The sequence below is a fragment of the Furipterus horrens genome, unplaced genomic scaffold (genome assembly GCF_987537825.1).
Source record: "Furipterus horrens unplaced genomic scaffold, mFurHor1.1.pri manual_scaffold_2, whole genome shotgun sequence".
In the NCBI taxonomy this organism is placed as follows: Eukaryota; Metazoa; Chordata; class Mammalia; order Chiroptera; family Furipteridae; genus Furipterus; species Furipterus horrens.
The window spans coordinates 126,772,198-126,788,400 of NW_028327172.1; the positions used below are offsets into that span (position 1 = coordinate 126,772,198).

The 16,203-nt window shown below is 36.0% G+C and overlaps 1 pseudogene; it reads left to right on the plus strand.

Moving 5' to 3' along the window:
• The first annotated feature begins 2,758 nt into the window (after positions 1-2,758).
• On the plus strand, positions 2,759-3,121 carry LOC150019456 (thioredoxin domain-containing protein 17 pseudogene; annotated as a pseudogene).
• Positions 3,122-16,203: the final 13,082 nt, after the last annotated feature.

The window sequence follows — 16,203 nt, forward strand, 5'->3', positions numbered from 1 at the left end:
TTTCTTCCCCCCCTAAAAACACATAAATAAAATATTTTTTAAATGCAAATATAACAATATGTTAAGAATTCTTTGCACTCATTATATTCTATGCATTTTTCTGTTTGATCAAAATATTTAAATTTTCAGTAAATTTATGAGGCTATTGTTACATATTGCCTGCTTATTTAAAATAATTACTAAAAATTAAATGAATTATATTATATTAGCAGTTGGTATTATTACAGTTTAGAAACTTGGAAGAGCAACGCAAAGATGGAACCAGACCTCAAGGGAGAGTGCTGGCCAGCTGCAGGTGCTGTCTCTTAGGAAGGTTAGATGGCAAGGATGGGAAGAATACAAACTGGAGACAATTTTTGATACTGAACTTAACTGGCACTGCCAAGTTGAAGAATCATTACTGAGGTCATACTAGTGAAACAAGGATCTAGTCCCTTCCCCCTTTTCCAGCCTCCCAGTCTCCCTTTGAGGCCCTTTAATGTCAGCCCTTAACAGGGAGCAACTTCAAAGCTGAAATGTAGTTTGCAGAATCCCAGCCACCAGAATTACATGACAGGGCACAGAAGGGTGGTTTTAAAACTGAGAGACAGTAAGTTGATATCAGTTATGTTTCTCAACCTACTTCTTGTCTTCATTTAAAACTCTAGACTATCACTTGATTTATGATACTAAAAGCAGGGGCATCACATTCTTCCATGGCCCATCGTATATAGCCCAGCAAAAGGTCAGCATTATTCCAAACTCCCCTTCCTGCTTCCTTTCTGTGAGCCCATTTCCACCCTCCTGTAAACCCACATCCATTAGGAAGTCCTCTATTTTCCCTGTCTGCCTCTGCCACAGGTTTCATTCCCACACACAAAAACTTTGGCAAGCGACTCAACCTTTTTCTGTACCTGAACTCTTGCCACAATGTCGAAGGATAATGGTGTTTATGTGAAAACCCATACAAGACCAACACCTCAGAGGACTTCCATGTCATGGACTTGAAACTCTCCATTTGACTTCACTAAAGACCTAGCCCCACCCTTACACCTTAGCTTTTGTGGTTTTCCCAACATCTTCTCATTGTCAAATCTTCATTTCTAGTTCTTCATGCTTTTAGAACAACCACATGATCATCTCTCTCACCCAGAATCTTCCTTCCATTTTGCTTGTGTTCTGACTTTGTGAAATCACCCTATTGTCCTTTCACTCTTTACTTCCTTCCTTGTTGGTAAGTACCTACCTAGGTTTACTCTTATTTGCCTTAGACCCTGAGAAGAACACTTTAACAATATTTTTATAATCACTTTTTACTATCCCATCCAGCCTTATTCTCTGACTGTGGGAACCTTGCAGACCACCAATCCTGAGTTAACGCAGGAATCTAGGCTCTTTATTCCTGTACCAGGTACGCCACTGGGACCACTCTGGATTCTTCCCTTTCAGCCAAGATTCTTTTTTTTTAAAGTATATTTTATTGATTATATTGTTACAATAGTTTCAATTTTTCCCCCTTTGCTCCCCTCTGCCCAGCACCACCCCTTCCCCAGCAATCCCCCCCCTCAAGTCCATGCCCATGGGTCATACATACAAATTCTCTGGCTTCACCCTTTAATACATTCTTCTTCTTTTTTAAAATAAATAAATAAATAAATAAATAAATAAATAAATAAATAAATATTTTAACAATAAAAAATAACAATCCCTCCCTCTCAGACTTAAGACCCTTTATAATCTTATAAAGGACAATGGGTGAAGGTCTCGAGCTCCTCTAGCTGCTTCGAGCTGGACATGATTGTCGTCCTACCTTCCCTTGGGTCCAGAAATCCCTAATAAGAGTGGGGGTGTGGAGCGGAGAGTGGCCTACAACTCTACCAACTGCAGTATTTCCATTATTTTGATGAATCTTCTCTTGTTTAAGGTAAGGATGCCATTATAATTTTATAACCAGTGAGAACTTTTCAACTGTTTTTATACTTGGTCTCTCAATCTATTTAACACTATCAATTTATTTTCTTTTTTAAAACTCTTTGCACCTCTGGTTTCTGTGTTATTATTTTTTTAGATCTTTTACCATTTTGCTCTTCTTTCTCAGTGCACTTTCCAAGCTTTTATCTTTCAGCCTGAACCTATTGGTGTTCTATAGCTTTTTCTCATTTTATATGTTTTCTTACTGAGTGATGCCTTTTATTCCTGTAGTTTCTATGATCACAAACACACAATTATACCTTATCTCTTCTGACTCCAACCCTGCACATCTACATTTCTACTGATGTTCTACATCTACTTTGGCCTATCCCACTCTGTTTCTTATTCTGCCCACTCAGTTTATTGAGCTAGGGATATGAATGCTGGCTTGAATCCCATTCTTTCCTCCCTTTTTTTTCTGCATATTTAAGTAGTACAAAGTCTTAAAGAATCTGCTTTCCAAAAACCTTTCAGGTAAGATTCTTTATTTAAAGGCAATGGGCCTTCCTTCTAAATCATCTCCCCACCTCATCCTGGTTCTCTTCTAATCCACTCTCCACACCACTATAAAAGTAAATTTTAAAATATAAATTTTAGAGAACATGGGAGAAGCGAGAGCAGAAAGGCTGTACCGATGAGTTTGGCCCTCAGAGGTCTGCGTTAGCACCCCCAGGCGGCGGTCGGCTCCTTTGGGCGCCGAGGCATTCCCAGCCCACCCGGAAACAGGTGCGCCCCGCTCCACGTGCGGCCCCGCCTCTAGGAGGTGCGACCCAAGATTTCCTCCTGTGGTCCGCGGTTTCTGCTCCGGATGGTGCCTTAGGAGGAGGTGAGCGTGTCCGGCTTCCAGGACTTCAGCCGGGCTGTGGAGCAGCACAAAGGCAAGACCATTTTCGCCTACTTTACCGGTTCTAAGGACGCCGAAGGGAAAAGCTGGTGCCCGGACTACGTGCAAGTTGGAAAGATCCAAATAATGACTTAAGAAAAAAAATGAAACTAACTGCAGTGCCTACACTACTTAAATATGGAACACCTCAAAAACTGGTAGAATCTGAATGTCTTCAGGCCAACCTTGTGGAGATGATGTTCTCTGAAGATTAATATTTGATCATCACAATTGTGTCTTGATTTTCTGATATGCATACTTGCTTTGAATTCATATTAGCCACAAATAAATGATAATGATATAAAAAAATTAAATATAAATTTTAATCTTTTTGCCTTTTTGCCTAACATCTGATTCCAGTTCTTCACCACTGACAGAATGTCTTTCATGGTATACAAGTCTCTTTGGAGTGGGGATCCTGCCTCATCACCTTTCTCCCCCATTCAGGGTCCATGTTGCAGCCATTCTGACTTCCTGCCTATCCCTAAAATACATACTGCATTTCCACATTTCTCTGTGTTTGCAGTGATGTTCCCTTCACCTGGAAAAACTGTTCCTTCCTCCCTCCGAATCCTTACTTAGTCATGGAAACTTTCAACCTCCCTTCTTAGCTTTTAAGTCTTGGATTTTCTTCTCTGAAGCCCGTGGTGATATCATACTTAACCATAAGAATGTAGGACTTGGTGTCATCCATATATGGTTTTTAAGCCGGGATCGGTCCTGATCTAGTTTATAAGTAATATTGATGAGCCTTTAAAGTTCAATAATGATATGAACTTTGCTGATTTATTTGATAGGATTACATACAATAAATGATAATAGAGACGAATGAGATAAAAACTCTGCCAGTACTGGGTATCTAGAAGACATTAATCACTAGCTGCTATAATTATTGTGATTGTGAATATTAATGATAGGAATGACATCATTAGCAGTAACATTCTGTATACTGTCATGCAGCATTAAATACTCCATCTTATAGGTTCTATATAGACCTATATAGCTCATCTAAATTTTGTCTGTCTCCTTTATTCAAAATCAGTGGTCTTCTTGTTATGAGTTAATTTAGTTATGCTAAACTTTATTCCTGAGATGATTTGAAGCAGTTTACAAAAAGAGATATATAACAATGGAAAAAAATGTATAGGTATAAGAATTATGAAACATGAAAATATGGGTAGGAAAGTAAAGTAAAACCAGAATAAAGCAGTTCATAAAAATGTGTGCCATATACTCATGTGCATTTCTCAGGATACATGACAAATTTTTCTCTGAGTTTCCTAATGGCCAAAGCAAAGAGGGAAACAAGATTTACAATATCTACCAGGGAAAACTAAACAAGTTACTGATGATAAGCACAGCTTTTCCTGGAACTGAGAACTTTCTTTGATGCATTCATAAAAAGTGGCACTGTGGTGTACTGTGAACACTTGCTAGTCAAATTGCTGCTCTTGGTCCAACATCACCTAGGTACTTGTTAGAGATGTGGTATCTAAGGTCCACCCAAACCTACTAAAGTTAAATCCACATTTTAACCAGATCCACAAGAGATGTATAGGTACATTAAAGCTTGAGAGATGTTGCTACAGAGTATGATATTTTCAATAACTTTCCTTAAATAAATTAGGGAGTTTGGTGTTGTGGTTTCTTTATGTCTTTAAATTTTAGATTCCAAATATGTAGAAAAATATTGTAGAACATGCAATCCAGTTCACAGATTTGACATATTTTTCATATATTTCCTAATACATATTTGTTCTCTCTTTACTGAAGAAATAAAACATATTTCTTTTCATTCACCTTCTCCTGCCCACCTCTTTGCAGTTAATCACTAGTGTGAGTTTGGGGAGCATCATTCCCATGCAGACTCTTACAGTTTACCATTTGTGTATATCTCCATTAAATATCATTATTAAAGTAACTACTTCTTTTGAAGATTTTCAAAGGAAACCCAGGATAGAGCATGAAAACATGATTCAATAAGAACAACTAGCACAAAATACAGAATCAGAGTGAGGGAAGTGCTTTCTGGCTCAGTTCAATACAGAAATCTAGATCGGGAGAAGGGTAGGGAGTTGGCCTGGCTAACACTCTGCTCATTTTTCCTTCCACACTCATCCTTGAATGTTTTTACCTTGCTATTTTCCCATTCTCTGGAAAATTCTTCCCCGCTTCCTCCAATTCTATAATGATTACATCAGGATCTTCTTTTGCAAGTTTCCCAAACCAATTCCGGAGAAAATACAAAAGACTAGTCAATGTAGGAAATGTAGAAAATAGGTTCAAATTAGCCAGAAAGTCAAGAAAAGATAGTTAAAATGACCACAAAATACCTTGGGGGAGTTTTAAACTTTAGGGGAAGTGGTCACAATACTTTTAAAATGAGTGCAACTTTGTTCAACTCTAAGAAGCTTTGATTCTCTAAGTATATCTTAAGTATAAATTATTCTGAGTTCAAGCAACTTTTAAATGTCCATAGTAGCAGTACTGCACACTCACAAAAACAAGCATTTGGCACTTCAAAACAAAATAGAATCCCAACTTCTGAAAACTGGTGATGCAATCCCTAATTATATTCTCTGGAAGAAATGGAATGCAGATTTGTGTGGTACATCCAAAGGCAGAATCAATAGTCTATATTCAGCATTTCAAATAGCCTGATGAAAATTGTGTATTTACTCATTATAAAACTGTGCAGGGTAAAAAATGTAAACATTAAAATTGGGTGACCAGAATAATCTACATTATGTATTGTGTTATTGTTTGCTAATCTCTATGTGCTGTTTTTTGGTAGTCAAGTCTGACTAGCTGTGGAGGGCTATATAGGGAATTTGGTGGCATTGGTGGTAAGAGCGTGAACCAAAAGATATCTTAGATATAAGAATGCTTCGGACCACTGGACTAGATGTTCACTAGGATCCTGACTCACTTGAACATTCTCCAGTCTGTTGGTAAATTTGTCCATCTCTTTTCTAAGAAACCTCTCATACATGGAGTCATAGTGAGAGGCTGTTCCCCCTTATGTCAAAGTGAAAGGTAAATTGCACTGACATGTGAAGTTTATTATTATTAATCTCTTATCTTATTTTTCTGAATCTTTATTTTTGACATGGTCTGAATCCCCAAAGTTAAAGTTTAGACATTCTATTCTCCCTCTTTTAAACTTTGTTCCATAGACTCCTCCTAGAGAAGTGAAACTAAATGCAATAAAGTGAACACAATATAGAAGATGCTTAGGATTTTTATGAGTGGGGAAATGATGCTAAATTTCTCAGTTAAAATATGTTTCTTAAAGAAAGATGATTATTTCAATGTGGCACCAATGAAGTTCTCTTTCTATCCATTTGGTAAACTGTAGTCATTTTTGATGTAATGTCTAAATGATACTGAAAAGTCACAACTTGTCCTAAGCTGCATTTAGGCTTTAAATCTCTCTTTCAAAGCTCTGTTTATTTTCATTAAGCCTCTTCTTTTTAACTCAGGTGATGTATTTGTGTTTAGAAATGTATAACTTGGGCTGCCTTGGCTATTTTTCCCTCATGCAGATTTTATGCTGGTAAATGTGCAGTAAAGGACACTTTTATAATTACTTGTTTAATCTGGAAATTCTGTACACTTTGTATGCACCTCAGCACAATTCCCAGCTCAGGTACTAATAGTGTTTTTTGATGAGTTGATGAGATTGATACTGGTGGTGATGAAAAGAAAATGAGAATAAAATTAGCATTGTGAGACTTATAAACAAAGAACTATGTTTTCATTTTTATGTAAAGTGTTTTGCAGGAAAAAAATAAGTTTTATGCTCATAGGATATCTGTGGTATTCATGCTGTAAACACACTCAAGGCTACTTGCTTGCTGACTAAAAACAGGCATAGACTTGATTCTAGATGTTAGTTCTGTAGATGTTTGTTCTTATGAGACTTGAAAGAAAACCATCTTTCTGTATCATTTTATAATTTAAAAATTAAATAATCATTTCTTCTAATTCAGAGTTTCCAAGGAACCACTAGAGATTATTCAACTCTGTTTTTAGATGGACCAGTTTATATTTTTCCAAACAGAAGAGAATATATTTTGTTTTTAAAAAGCTATAATAAAGGTTAGTTTCAGCTATTCCAGAATACAAATGTCATCAAATAAATTCCTTGATTTTACTGTATAGATATTATCATAGATACTTGTGTCATTCTTTGTCTCCATACGTTGCTTAAAGTACTGTAATATGGTTCCTTTCCCCAAAAATGTACAATAAAAACTTTTAATTGTTACTGCTATCAAGGTCTGTCTGGAAAAAGTCCAGCCATTGTTAACATAACTAGAATGGTTTGCATGACATCAGTGTAACCAGGCAGCCAAGGAGAGTGACTGGAATGTGCATGCGCGAACAAAGAAGACTTCACTGTGTTAGTCAGTGGGGGTGATATACCCACGGAGTGCATATGTTCACTCTGTGGCTGTTGCATTCAAAATGACTGAACTAGTAAAGCAATGGATCTGCATCAAATTTTGCATTAAGCTTGAATATTCCTCCTTGGAAGCTATTCAGATGATTCAGAAGGCCACAGCTATGGGCAACTGGTGATTGGCAGCTTCATCACTGCAATGTGCTTGCTCATGCATCACAACTCAGGCAGAGTTTTTTGGCAAAACATCATATCAACTAGGTGACTCAGCCCCCCTACAGCCCAGATTTGACACCCTGCAACTTCTGGCTTTTCCCAAAACTAAAATTACCTTTGAAAGAGAAGAGATTTCAGACCATTGGTGAGATTCAGGAAAATATGATGGGGCAGCTGATGGCGATTGGGAGAACTGTGAGGTCCCAAGGTGACGATTTTGAAGGGGACTGAGGCGTCATTGTCCTATGTACAACATTTCTTGTATCTTCTTCAATAAATGTGTATTTTTCATATTACATGGCTGGACACCTTCAGGACAGACCTTGTATACTCTAGACTAGTTTTTATTTTTCTTAACCTCCCATAATTACCAGTCTATTGGTCCTGCTACTTAGGCCCAGATAATCTATTTTGCTTCTGCTAGCTCTCTATTTTGTGAACTACAACCTAACCTAGGATCTAGAAAGGTGGGCTAGGTACTTGGATGACTTGGCCTGGTTTCTTCCTACCTTTTACTAGACCTTGCCCCAAAGTGAGACATCTATCTGAATCATGTGGCGTGCCTGTAACAGCAAGAGTATCAGAACTTACCACAGATTGTGTACTGGTGAGGCCAGAGAATATGCATTTTAACAAATTTCTAGGTGACTCCTGTATATTTATGTGAAGAACTACTGAATTGGTAATATCTATACAGCTTTCATAGCCTTCCATTTTGACCACAAAACTATAGCTGATCATTAACAACCCCTTAGACTCTAGCCAATCTCTGGATGGGAAAACTTGAATAGCAATATTGTGATAAATTGGACTGCATTTTACTGAGCTGTTTTCTGTCTAGAGGTTCATATTAAATGACATGTGAGGTCTCTCTGGAGTTATGGGGACTTGGAGCTAGCAGGGCAGCCTTTCTGTTACAGTTACTTTGCCCAGCCTTTGACCGAATACAGTTTGGTTCATTCTTTACTTGTTTTTTTTCTAGCTCAAATAAAAAGGCACCAGAATGTTCTTGATCTACTCATTACCATCCTTGGAATGGAATGCAATACTTTCTCTGAAAAATGAGACAAGATATTGAAGTAGTGAAAAGGTAAAGAATATGTAATTTCTTCAACTTCCTTCCAGCCAAGTTAGACATTTATGTGCATTTACATTCATTTTTTTTTTCCCCGTTTCTTAAAGTGGAAGTGGCACTACCCACTCCATCCCAGCTGGGGCTTTTTCCTCCAGCTGTGCCCTAGATCCCATTTCTCCCAATATCTAAGTGACTTTGATTGATTATCTGCATTTCCTGGATCATCAATAACTTATTTGTATTGGCTCTTTCCCTTTAGGTTTTTACCATGCTCAAATCTTCCTCGTCTTTTTAAATACAACTCTCTCCCCTCACATTTCCTTTATTTCTCTCTTCCCATTAATGGTTCAACTTAATGAAAGCATTATTGACTCTCATTTCACTTCCTCATCCTTTACTTTTTTCCCTCACTCACTATAATTTGATTTTGGGGCCATCACACCACTTGAGCTGTTTTGCCAATCACTGAGGTTTCTATGCTAACCTCAATAAACAATTCTCAGTCTTTTTCTTATTTGTTAACTTGGCAGAGTGTTATATCATTAACCATTTCATCTGTTCTGGAATACTTCCTTCTTACTTAAGTGGCATCTGCCTCTCCACTTTCATTCTGGCCACACTACACACATTCCAGTTATTTGAGTGGGGCACACTCTCTTTTAACTGAGCATTCTCATCTGCACGTCTTTCTGTCTGGAACTGTTTCTTACCTCTTCACTTTGCTGTCTCCAATTTGTCCTCTAACGTGTATGAAAAGCAACTGATTGATGTTTTTGCATTGCATTGATATTTTTCTCCTTTTTTCTCCTCCTCCCTTGCCCTTCTTTCTAAAATTAATAATCATGTCTTCTGGTGAGGATAAAAGAAAAAAAGAACAGTAAATGCTTGGGAAAAAAAGAATGATACAAACAATATATATATTAAGAAAAAGGCAATTGCATGCTTTGCTGAGGTGAGCAGTATACAGGAAAAAAATCTTTTCAAACAACCTTAAAGGGTGATATGAGTTTTGATAGGGAGAAATAGGAAGAAGGTGATTCGTGAGAGAGGCAACACTAAAATAGAAAAGCACAGAGCAAAACAGAGAGAGACACACACACACACAGAGAGAGAGAGAGAGAGAGAGAGAGCAGATATTCAGCTCAAGCAAATAGGTTATGAGCAAAAATAAAAGACTGGCAAGTTTGGCAGGCTGTGGAATTTTGTAAAGGAAAATAAAGAGTGTAAACCTTATTCTTTAGTAATTGGGAAACAAAATATAGAACTTCACAATTTTCCCACATGCTAACTTAAAGTATAAAATTATTAATTATATTTGTGTTCCCCCTCAAACATCAGTCGTTGATGCAGTCAGCCTCAGCTGCTATCTGAGCATTAATTTTAGCAGAGGTGGTATATCTCAGGGTTCTCTTTCAATGTAACTGATTATATGCTGCCTCAGTATGAAAAATAATTATCCTGGTAAATTTATCGGTTAGCTATTTTAAAATTACAATTAAAAAATTAAAATTTTTTTACCATAATGTCTAACCACAGCAGGTATCCATGCCATAGTTTCTCTGCTTTAACTGACAATTTAGTATGATGAAAATTGAATTAACGTAAACCACATCATTCCAGATAATTAAAGAATTATTGAATGAGTAGTGATCTACTTTCAAGTCCTGTAACATGTACATTCTCCTTAGTTATTGTGCATCAGATCATGGATTTTTGCTGTCCTTCCATAAACTTCTAGTTCATATTTAAGCCTATTGGAATTCATTTCATAATATTATTTACATATCAAGTGAGTTATTTACTAAACTTAGATATACCCTTAAACATTATCTCCCCAGGATTAATTTCTATGTGGTTTCAAAACACAAGATAAATTATTTTGCACAAGTTTATTATATACTTTGATGATGCTAATATGCTATTAATGAGGCACAGCCTCAAATGCAGCCTGAGTACTCTTATCCCCTTTATGTTAGTCTACAATTTACTTCCAAGAGTAGTTGATTAAAGCCATCTCCTTAGTCTTTGGGCTTTCGATCCACAATCACTTTTCTCGGTGCTTACAAAATGTACTTCTACACTACTGAAAAATTCAGGGCAAATGTTCTCTGGGGGCCTCCCAAGGAAATCCACAAATGTGCTTCTTGCAAGACCAGCTCTTAGATAACTACCATGGCAGTGCGGGCCAGTATTGGGAAAGAAAGGTCTATGGACTGTACTGACTAAGTGAAAATACGTTGCCTCCACTTTCTTAGAAGTCCCCGTCCTCCTGCTGCTGCCCTGGAATACTCTCAAATGGGAGGGAGGGAAAGCAAGGAAATACCAAAGAAGAGCTGCCCTTTTCTTTTCCCAGAGCAGTTGCTCAGGTCAGAGCTGAGGGAGTGGAGATGACTGATGGTTGGATTAGAGGTTAAATTAAAATTTAAGTTAAATTCATTTAAAATTTGAAATATTTAAATCGAGTCAATTTCCAGAATGACTACTGTGTTAGCTGGAAAGGCCTGGTTGGTAAGAAATGTAGTCGTGGTAAGGGAGATTTGAAAGAACATTTTGAAGACAATGCAGGGAGGAAAATAAACCTATTTCCTATTTGTATACTATCTAGTTCAGCCATTTAGTTTATCTGCAATATACTTATTAGGGTGTATTTAAGGGAACATGATAGGAAATAAAATTGGGAAACTAAGGTTGGGAACAGATGATATAGGACCTTGGGCCTTAGGTTTTATTCTGTGCGATGGAAAGCCATTTAGTGATTCCCATAGTGATATACAGTAGTCCCTCTCTATATTGCGGTTCGCTTATCGTGGCCTCATTGTATCATGGGATTTTTAAAAATATTAAATTTAATTATTTATCATGGATTTTTCACTATATCATGGGATTTTGTGGTCCTGTATATTTATGTTGTTAAAGTTACGTAGGTTTAAGAGTGTAGAATGAATGTAAGGATCCTATTTCGCGGGGAAGTCTAGAACATAATACCTGCGATAAGTGAGGGAATACTGTAATTCCATTTGGGTTCTAAATATAGATAAACCACAGGGAGACAAGGGTGAAAGACATATGACCAGTTAGGAAGCTATCTTAGTAGTCTAGGGATGGGATGATAGATGCTTTTGACAAGGAAGTAGAGGAAGATTTGATTAGACATGATTAGATTTTGGTTATAATTTCAGGATGGAGTTGATAGAATTTGCTGAAGGACTAGATGTGAGATATCCAAAAATGAAGTCAAAAATGATTCTCAGGTTTGTTTGTTTGTCTTCCAGAGTAATTGTTAGAGCCCAAGTTTCATTTACTATGGCACAAAACACCACAGAAAGAGCAGATTTGGGGAAAGATCAAAAGTTTAATTTTTGTTATATTAACTACTTGAGATTTATAAGTCTGGAGTTAAGAGGAGAGGTAGGGTGTGAGATTTGAATATTGAAGTCACTACTTTATAGCTGGTATTTAAAGTGAAGATTGCAATTGACCATCTAGGAAGCAGGAGACAGCAGCCAAGAGAAGAGTAGAGGTTGAAGAACAGGGCTTTGCTTACTCTAGCAGTTATTGAGTGGGAAGGAGAAGTGTCCATCTGTGGAGTTTGAAAAGGTGTATCTGGTAATTTTCTAAAAGCCAAATAAAGAAAATGTCTCCAAAAACGTCAATATGTTCAATTCTGAAATGGCACAAAGAGATTAAATTAGGTAGAGACTTAACTGGAAGGCACTGGATTTATAAATGTGGACATAGTTGCCGTCATCGATGACGGAGGTTTCAGTGGAAGGGTAGGGTTGAAAGCTTGACTGACGTTGGTTTAAGAGGGAATGGAAAGGTAGATAGTTGGGAGTGTGAGTAGCTAATTCTTCAGAGTAGGTTTCCTGGAAAGAAGGACAGAGAAATGGGATGGTAGCTGCAGCTAATAAAGGATCAAAGAGGACTTCCTTTTAGATGGGTACTATTACAAAAGATTTTGGTGTTAGTGGGAATAATCCAAGAGAGTGGGGGGAAATATGATGTAGGAGAGGAAGACACAGTTAAGGGAACAATGTGGGTAAAACAGTGAAAGGGGGAGATATCCAATGGTTAATCTGGCCTTTGAGCTGAGCAATGACTCCAGTTGTGTTTTGCATCAAAAGAAAGAATAATAGTGACTCTCTGTGCATGCTATTGAGAGTATTACATCATGCAGGACATGGAAAAGCCCTTTGTAAGTGGAAAACTACTTATGAACATAAAGGCTTATATTTATTTAATTTTCACTGAATCAGATGGTCATGTCACTTACCCCTGACAGATCCATTGACAAACTGAGCTTAAACACTGCTGGGAAAATGTGTCAGGAGCCTCTATTCTTACATATTTATTTGAACACACAGTTTTTATATAATTAGATCAGCAACAGATATTGGAGCATCTTTACTGTGCCAGGTACAGATTCAAGTGGGATACAGTGATGAAAAGACAAAGTTGCTGCCCTCTAAGGACCTTCAATTCTAGTAAAGAGATAGGAAGATGAATAAATAAATAAGACATTTTCTGGTGACTACTCGTTAAAAAAAAATCATAGGAGATGTGATAGAGAGACACTGACCTCATTTTTTTGAATCTGAATGTATTAATTATGGGGCCTGTGTGCTCCGGAAACCCAAAATGTATTCTGATCAATGTGACAATAATTACCTCTCATTCTTATAAACTTGTGAAACAGGCAATATGAGACAGAAATAATTACCACTTTTCAGACAAATAAGAGCAGATTCTGGGAGTTGGGTACAAGTTATTAAAGAAATAGTCAAATACAGACCTTTTGGCTTTACGCATATTGCTCTTTTTATCGTAGCAGGAAAATATGTGAATGATAAGTTGAATATGCTAACTATCCACTTCAAAAACCATCAAATATATTCAAAAGCAAACACAATTATAACAAGAATTAACATCTTTTAGGTTTCAAAATGATCCAGGAAATTTAGATTTGTACTTTTTGAGAAAAAAAAAAAAAGTAAAACTTTGTATTACTGATCAATCTTCTGTAATGACACTCTTCTACATTGTCAGAATTTTGTCTTTTAATGTCATATTTAAATTATTTTAATTTACTACTGTTCTGTATTTTGTATCTTAAACATTAATGTTTACTGAACGTCATTTATAATGTGCCTTTTTTGTGACTACAGAGAGATTTTCCTAAATAAAGAGATAAATATTTTAAACTAATACCCTTTAAAATTTCACTTTGGAAGCATGAAACCATTTGGGGAATATAAATGTGCTGTACAAGACTGTTGGCTAAGCAACTCTAAAGCCACAGATTCCTTGTTGACTAAATGCTAAAGCAATGGATAAAAAAGTATGATTGCTTTAATACCCTATTTTCCCTTGTACTTAAACTAAGCAACAATTTGGATCTGAAAGACAATTTTATCTTTTAAGCTCCTGAAAATTTTGAGTTATTGGTATTTGTGCCACTAATTAGATTCAATAGAATTTTTGAAATTGATTTTTCAACCTTTGATCATGGTAAAATTGAATAAAACCTTAACTAGTAAAAATATATTGTTTCTAAAAAGGATACTGTGTAATATTTCAGGCTGCTTTTCTTTATTCCAGTGTTGTAGATATAAGCTCTTGGTTTTTAAATGCTTTGAGAGATGTTAAAATGTACAGTGTTAATGATGACAGAGAAATATAGTAACTTTATGAACGTAAAACAACTGAGAATCAAGCAAATGGCTTTATATTGACTTTTATTTTGGAGGTTCCAGACCTTCGGTAATGTTATGCATAAAATTTAGAGAAGTCAAATATCACAGAGAGTGTCTAAAGTCTTTGTCTGAGTCTTTTTGTTCTTAACTGTCAGAGGGTACAAGAAATCATCTGTGATATTTTCAGAACGATCCAATTTCAAATGCCTTTTTATTCAGTGCTTTTATGACCAGTTGCTTGACAACATATAGATATAGTTAGTTTATGTGAATGTTCCTGTGCTATTGATATTGGCCTATGTTTCCAGACATATACTGGTATAGAGTAGTTCCCAACCTACAGATTTTAACCTGGCTTTACTCTTGTCTTTTCATAAATTTTAGAGATTTTTGTTACTAAAAATTTTTTCACTACATGTGCTTTAAATGTATTTTGAGACATTATAGTTCCTAGATGTGCAATGTGTTGGGTGTGCTTAAACAGAGTTTTGGCATTTATTAGACATTAAGCATGCTATATACAAACTTAAGCTTTTAAAAAATATGTTTTTGTATTAATCTGAATATCTGAAAGATAATTTTTGTTATAAAATGGAAGTTTATAAACATAAGCATTCTAGAATAGACTTTAAAAATAAAAATATATAATTAAAAAATATACATATATTTCAATAATTGTGACCTTTAACCTTCTTTGCTGGCTTTTATATCCATTTGTTAGCTTAGGTAGTTAGGAATGTATGCACACACATTTGAGTCATTCTCTGCATTTATAAATTTCTATAAGATACTTTATACACATACATTAAAAATCCTTTTAAAGTATAGTCATACAATATACCCAATAGTTGAAGTACATTGGAGAAAAATGCCTATATAAACATTTTTATTATATTTTGTTTGTCATTTTAATTATTATAGGAGAAAGTAGATTAATAAAACAATAGATTAAGAATAGAAGAAACATGTAGAATTAATTCAACACAAAGTTTTACATAAATAATTTAATTTGAAATAACCACTTATTAGATCTTCTAGGTTTAGCAAATACCTTAAAGCCCAATGTTTAGACTGTTAGCTTGGCGGAGAGAGTGACTTAGAAGTCGGTTCCATGTTAAAGCAATTGTATGTTTGAACTAAAAACAATGTGCAGTGGGGTCCTAAGCAATTCTAAGGGATTATTTTTTTTCCTTTTAAGAAAAACACTGCCTTGTGGATCACCAAGTCCAGATTTGTACAAAGGAAAACTAGTTCATGGCTGAGACTGAGAGCTGATACATTTCAAGGAGGACCGGCCGGCTGCACTTGTGAGCGGTGACAGATCTCTGTGAAATATAATCCTGATTAAAAATGCATGTGTGAAACCTCTTCGAATAAAGTGCTGTGTCCAACAGCATTTTTTGAGCTTCTGCATGTGAGAAGGGAGGGCTATTGTAGCTATTCTTGTACTATTTATCCCATCATTGCTAGCAGTCAGTATTACATTTCCAAAATTGTCTTTATCTGTGATTTTGAATGATGTTAGAGTTGCATTTTTCTGTGTGTGTAAAAAAATGTCTTATACTAGTGAATTTAATTAAGTACATACATATAGACACAGCATTTTTATAAATATATCTAAATCAAACTAATGCAATAAGTGATGGAAAATTGTGATTTAGATGAACATCAACAACTATGATATTAAGGCCTCTACCATGGCTAAATCATGTAAAGTAAAACGAAGCATATGTGTGTAACTACTTCACACAGATTAGCAACCCTATTGTTGTGACTATTACTCTGGCAGTGCCAAAGCTTTAATCAACTATAGAACAGCAGTGAGTGTGTATATAAACCAATTTTCTTCATTTGGGGTCCAGATTGGAGGGAATTTGGGTATAAAGCTTGAGAGGTTTCTAAAATCGAGATGAGGTAAACCTGTCTAGTAAAAAAGTAAAACAACTCATGCAATGAGGAGGGGCCTGGTAAGAGCCAAGCA